The sequence below is a fragment of the Taudactylus pleione genome, unplaced genomic scaffold (genome assembly GCF_031769625.1).
Source record: "Taudactylus pleione unplaced genomic scaffold, aTauple2 ptg000305l, whole genome shotgun sequence".
Taxonomy (NCBI): domain Eukaryota; kingdom Metazoa; phylum Chordata; class Amphibia; order Anura; family Myobatrachidae; genus Taudactylus; species Taudactylus pleione.
Genome location: NW_028284706.1, coordinates 23620 through 30283, shown reverse-complemented (window position 1 = coordinate 30283; position 6664 = coordinate 23620).

The following is a 6664-nucleotide window of genomic DNA, read 5'->3' as shown; positions in this document are numbered from 1 at the left end:
CCGGCAGCCCCCATCTGTCCACGTGTAGCTGAAACACCTCTGAGTGAAGCGACCATTCCCCGGGATGCACGTCATGACGGATGAGGAAGTCTGCCTCCCAATTGAGGACTCCGGGGATGAAGACCGCCGAGATCGCTGGAATGTGGCACTCCGCCCAAGCAAGGATGCGAGACACCTCCGACATCGCAGCCCGACTGCGAGTTCCTCCCTGGTGGTTGATGTACGCCACCGTGGTGGCATTGTCGGACTGAACTTGAACCGCCCTTCCTTGAAGAGCGGTGCCGGACGACTGCAGGGCCCTGTACACCACCCGCAGTTCCAGGATGTTGATGGGGAGAAGTGCTTTTTCCGCAGTCCAACGTCCCTGAAGTGACAACGAGCCTGTCACTGCCCCCCAACCCCCCCCGACTGGCATCTGTTGTGAGCAGGACCCAGTCCGGGATCCAAAAGGGGCACCCCTCGACCAGATGAGCTGTCTGAAGCCACCGAGCCAAAGACTGCCGAACCTCCGGGGACAACACCAGCAACTGAGAGCGGATCCGGTGAGGTAACCCGTTCCATTCTGATTGAATCAGCCCCTGCAGAGGCTGTGAATGGAACTGGGCAAATTCCACCATGTCGAATGCCGACAACATGGATCCCAGAGCACTCACTGCCGAATGGACCGACAGGCGGCAACTGCTCAGGCAACTATGTATCGGCAGCTGTAGGGAGGAGACCTTTTCCGGAGTCAGGAAGATCCTTTGCTGACGAGAATCTAGCAGGGCTCCCAAATGAACCATCCACTGTGATGGAATCATGGAGGACTTTCTCCAATTTATCAACCACCCGTGCGCTTGCAGACAAGCGATCATCAGGTGGAGATGTTGAAGCAGTACCTCCGGAGAGCTCGCCAGCAAAAGGAGGTTGTCCAGATATGGCAGCAGCCGTACATTCTGGTCCCGAAGATGTGCGGCCATGATTGCCATCACTTTGGTGAATACCCTTGGTGCCATGGACAGGCCCAATGGTAGCGCCCGGAACTGATAGTGATGCTGAAGGTACCAAACCTCAGATACCACTGGTGCGAAGGTGCTATCGGAACATGGAGGTAGGCATCCTGGATATCCAGGGAGACCATCTAATCCCCAGGTTCCATCGCCAAAATGATGAAACGTAACGTTTCCATCCTGAGTTTGGGAACTCTGAGGAATTTGTTCAGAGACTTCAAATTGAGGATAGGGCGATGAGAACCATTGGGTTTCTGCACCAGAAACAGTAGCGTAGTACCCCGTCCCTCGTTGTGATTGAGGAACAGGAACAATGACCCCTCCTTTCAGCAAGGACTCTATAGCCTCCTGAATCTACAAAGCCTTGGTTTTGTCCTGAGAAGGACTCATGCAGAAAAAATGGTGGGACGGTCTGTGCTGAAAAGACAGGGCGTACCCCTGGGAGACCACTTCTCGAACCCAGGCATCCGTGGTGGTATTGTGCCAGCACTGGGCAAATTGAAGAAGTCGGCCCCCCACTCTGGGATCCCCCAGAGGGAGGCCCGTCCCATCAGGCAGAAGGTTTATCTTCCTGTTTGGAAGAAGGGCGCCTGGCACTCCAGGCCTGCTTCTTGGGCTTAGAGGCTGTCTTGGTCGCCGACTGCCTCGGGAAGGACTGACCTTTGGCCTTTCCCTGAACCCGAAAGGCTGAGTTCCTCACCTTAGCAGGCGCTGAAGCCGAAGGGAGGAAGGCAGACTTTGATTTAGCCAGAGTATCCACTATTTTGTACAAATCTGGACCAAATAGCAACTCTCCATTAAAAGGTAAGGCCTCCAGGCCCTTTTTAGAATCCGCGTCAGCCCTCCAGGACCTCAGCCACAAGGACCGATGCGCCGACACAACTGCAGCCGACACCCTAGAGGTCAGCAGGCTTGCATCTAACGATGCTTCCCCAATATAGGAAGCCGCATCTCTCATCTGTCCTATCAATGCTCTCTGGATATCCGGAGCATCGTCCGGAAAGGTATCTTCTGAAGCGTTGGCCCAGCTCTCAACGGCCTTAGCCACCCAAGAGATGGCCATGGACGGACGGGCCCTGCCCCAGAGAGAGAGTAGATAGACTTTAAACAGGTCTCCACTTTCCTGTCCGTGGGATCCTTCAGGGAGGAGATAGACGGTAATGGCAAAGTAGCGCTTTTAATTAAGCGGATGACATGGAAATCCACTGCAGTCGGGGTTTCCCATTTCCTGCAATGAGCCTCAGGAAAAGGATAGTTGGATGCCAACCGTTTCTGTGATTGGAATCTCTTGCTGGGCAACTGCCAGGCCCCCGCCATATGATCCGTCAACTGGTCGGACAGGGGAAAAACAGTCGAAGCTACCGTGGCCCTTTTTAAAATTAGGATACTTCGACCTAGGAGCCGGCACATCCTCCTCTATGTGAAGGATGGCCCGCACCGCCTTAACCAATGCCGGCACATTAATGGAGGACTTAGTCTCCACCTCCTGGGCCATGGCATCCGAGTCAGAGTCCTCATGTACCTCTCCGTCATCCGAAGACACGTCCGTGAACTGCCAGTGAAGCCGTAACGGGTCGCTTGGACATTTACTGAAAAGCCGACGACGAGGCCGCCAGACTCTGAACAGAGCTGAAGGGTACATCCACCCAGGGAGGGGGTACCGCCTGAGGATACCCCTGAAAGGGTACCATTGACTGCTGCGTCACTGCGGGAAACTGTATGTACACAGACAACCCCGAATGAGGACCCACAGTCTGAGACCCGGGGGGAGCCTGAAACAAATGGGGGATGGTAGGCTGGGGCAACGCCCTAGAAGGGACTGCAGTCGGGACCGTCAGACGGTCTGCGAATGATGTCAGCATCTGTGAAAACATCGCCCAAGGAGGATCCTGCGCCACTGGGGGTTTAGAGGGACCAGGTACCAGCTGGCACAGCCCGCACAGACCATCCTGTGACAAATCCACCCCATCAACCCCTGCCGAACAGTGTCGGCAGGAAAACAACACAGGAGCCATGAAGCGCTCATTCTCCTCATCAGACATGACACATGGCTTACCTATCCCCGTGACTCTGGCAGCAGTCCGCGGGAGGTCCTGGAGCCATGCTAGTACTGACTCCGGGGTCCCGCTGCGATCCCCAGATCAGTACTGGCGTCGCAGCGCCAGCGGGGTTGTTGGAGCGGAAGTATGGACGTCCAAATGGACAGTCTAATGCTGCCGCTCTGAAGAAAAAATGAAACAAAAAATGTTCTTATTAAAAAATTAAAAATAAGCTTAGGGGCTGCTTATGCAGCCCCACCGCGTCAGGGTGACCAGACTCCGGCCGGGCACCAACTAAAACTAAGGTGCCTGTGGCTCGGGGTATAGAGGATGGACCCAAGTGCATCCTGGGAGCAGCAAAAGTTTAACTGCGCGGTGCCCGTGAATCCAGATCCAGCTATACCCCAAGGTCAACCCTGTGGACCCCCTATGGACCCTGAAGTAGAAATCCCTATTTTTGGTTAAAAATGTGGGGATTTCTTTCAGAACCCTTTGGACAACCCCCCCCCTAATGATAAATGACCCCCCAAAAAAATTTGTAAGTTGCGCACTTTGGTGAAAAACTACCGCGCAAATTTTGGTAAAAAAAAATAAAATACATTGAACATGGTTTTAATGTATTGGGTCTGATTTTTGGGGGGACGGTATGGATGTGTGAAGTATTTTAAACATCGCACGCAGTCGCAGCAGGCATTTTTTTATGGTTTTTAAAATTGCGTTTGTTCGACACGAAAATATACTTGCACCCATTTTAATGTTCCCTCAATTTACGTGGAACAGTAATTTCCTGAAAAAAAAAATTGCTTCCCATCATTTTCAATGGGTTTTATATTTTTTCACCCAAAATTGCGCGGTCATTTTTCGCCAAAGTGCGAACTTACGAAATTTTTTTGGGGGGTAATTTATCATTAGGGGGGTGTCCAAAGGGTTCTGAAAGAAATCTCCAAATTTTTAGCAAAAAATAGGGATTTTGCATTTCTTTTCGCCTGCTCTGGAGAAAACTTATCTCCAGGTTTTTTTGCCAATAGCGTTTTCGCGTTTTTTGGTGAAAAACTGCAGATTTCGCCTATGGCAAAAAAAACTTCACTTTTCGCCGCTAATTGAATACAGCCCCTAGTTTGAAAGACAGTAGAGGTAGCCACCAGACTCTGCACTGAGTTAGAGAGAACATCTACTCATGGTGTGGGTACAGGAGGTACCTGAATCACCTGAACCTGTTGTGGCAACCGCAGAGGGGGAATTACAGCCTGCTGCGGTAACCCCATTGGGGGAACTACAGCCGGAACCGCTAAGCGGTCCGCAATAGTAGCCAGCACTTGAGAGAAATAAGCCCAGAGGGCTCTTGTACAGGCGCTGGGGGGGTCTGATGGGCCTGGTGGAGTATAACACTTACTACATATCCCATCTTGTATCAGATCCTCCTCACTTAAGCCTGCAGCACATAATTTGCATAATAGCAGTATGGGTGCAGATGCCTCTTTGTTACTCTTGCCTTAGCTAGACATAGCTGCAGAGCAATATGGCACACAATATGGCACTGGGTATAATGCAACCACTGTGTATGTAGGAGACTAGTAGGACTGCAATATATTGGTCCTGTCTTATACTTGGGCAAGCTGCAGGAGCACACAGCACAAATATGGCACACTGCAATAAACTACTGTATGTGACAACCCTCACAAATACTTAGTTTTATAGATGTGAGTCACAGGAAAAACCCTGAATACACCTCTATGTTAGGGCAAAGTCAGAGACAAAAGGGAAAGATATATGCTGACAGTATAGAGAGGGAAACAGACAGGTAGCGCTTGCATAAGTCACATACAATGCAGAAATAACATAACTGCAATATGGCACTACAATCAACTACACAGACTGGTAGGCTATAGCTCTACATACACTGACTCCAGAGGGAGGTATGTAGGGGAACCGGACCCTTCGTTTCCATGAGAGAGCTGTGGCTGTGCCTGAGAGAAAATGGCCGCCGGGGACCTCTGAGGGGGCATGGTCGGTGGAGAGCAGCTCAGGGAAGCGAGACCTCAGAGGAATGGCGCCCTGAGCCACTTCAATGGGGAAAGCTGGCCTCCCCATGCTGATTGTTTACTCACCGGGACGCTGGATTCCCGCTCCATATGTACCCAGGTGGTCTAGTGGATCACATTGGACGGAGCCTGCGTCCAAACTCAGCACCTCCGGTCTGTCCCGAGACAATGACCCGCCTTACCTGTCCTCTTAACGTCCGGGTTGCAGTCTGGGTTCGTCCGCGGGGCTGGCTAGCGAGGACCCCGGGATGCCCGCCGAGATCCCCAACCGAAACTGGTGTTGCGGCGCCCAGAGGGGTGTCGGAGTGGCAGCGCAGACGTTCTGTGGACAGTAAAATTATAAAAATAAAAGCTATTTGGGCTGCCTAAGCAGCCCACTGCATAAAGGTGACCCAACTCCGGCCAGGCACCGACGAAACTGAGGTGCCTCTGGCTCGGGGTATAGGGGGATGGACCAATGCATCCTGGGAGCCAAAGCTTTAACTGCGTAGTGCCCGGTCCTCAACCACCACCTACACCCCAAGGTCTCCCTGTGGTGCCCTATGGACCCTTAAGAAATTGTACTGATTTTCAATCCCCTGCAGTAACTAGACGTGAAAGTTTACATATTACAATACTAGCAAGGATAGGGAGGTGGAATAAAAAGACACTTGATACATACCATCTGTGAGACACTGACTCAAACAGAGGCTACTCTGCCTCCATCATCTTTATTAAACATATGGTGTAACACAAACAAATCTACTGCTGAAGTCTTGGCTCAGATAACAAGCTGAACACGGCACCTTAGCCTTGGTTACTGATATTGGGACCAGCAAGGGATTTGAGGCAATTCAAAATCCATGAAAAAACTGTGGTCAGTACCATATTGCTTCTGTAAAGTTAGATAGCTATTGCAAAAAAAGTTACAAAACTATATAAACTAGTGACTGAGGTGCAATCGGCAGAGTTAACCATTTAACTGGCGCTGCTGCAAGGGATGCGTCCGCAGTCAGCTGTGCTTAGGTGGGATGCGACCGTGCCAAGCGCTGTGTAGCAGGAGGCAGTTACCATGCTGCGTACTAACAAAGCTGCTGCCAAAAAGGGTAAACGTTAAGTTCACCCCTCGGTGGAGTCATCATAGATACTTTCCGCCTGCTGGGATCACGGCCAGGCTCCTTATCCCGGCAAGATAGACGGCAAGAGGACATTACTAGAAATGAACAGAAGGCAGATAACGGTTGCATGGGGACATGAAGACGGCGCTGGAGAAGACAGGAGTCGGTAAGTAACCAGACACCTTGGTAACATCTGATTCACTTAGTGCTGCCATAGGAGGCTATGCTAGCACGAAAAACACACAACAAGGTAGTGCATGGCTGCAGAACAACAGAGACAATCCAGTAGTACATATCAAGAAGTGGTTTGTACATGGATTTTCTAAGTATTTAGCAATTTTCACCCATTTGTCCCATTAGTACATGGATCGGATGGTGAGAAAATTAGATATTTTAGTATGTCAGGCTTCCACAACTATTGCAACAATAAATAAAAATAAATAATAGTCTATACACCTTACTACTTATAAAAACATATATATTATAAATTAGAAGAA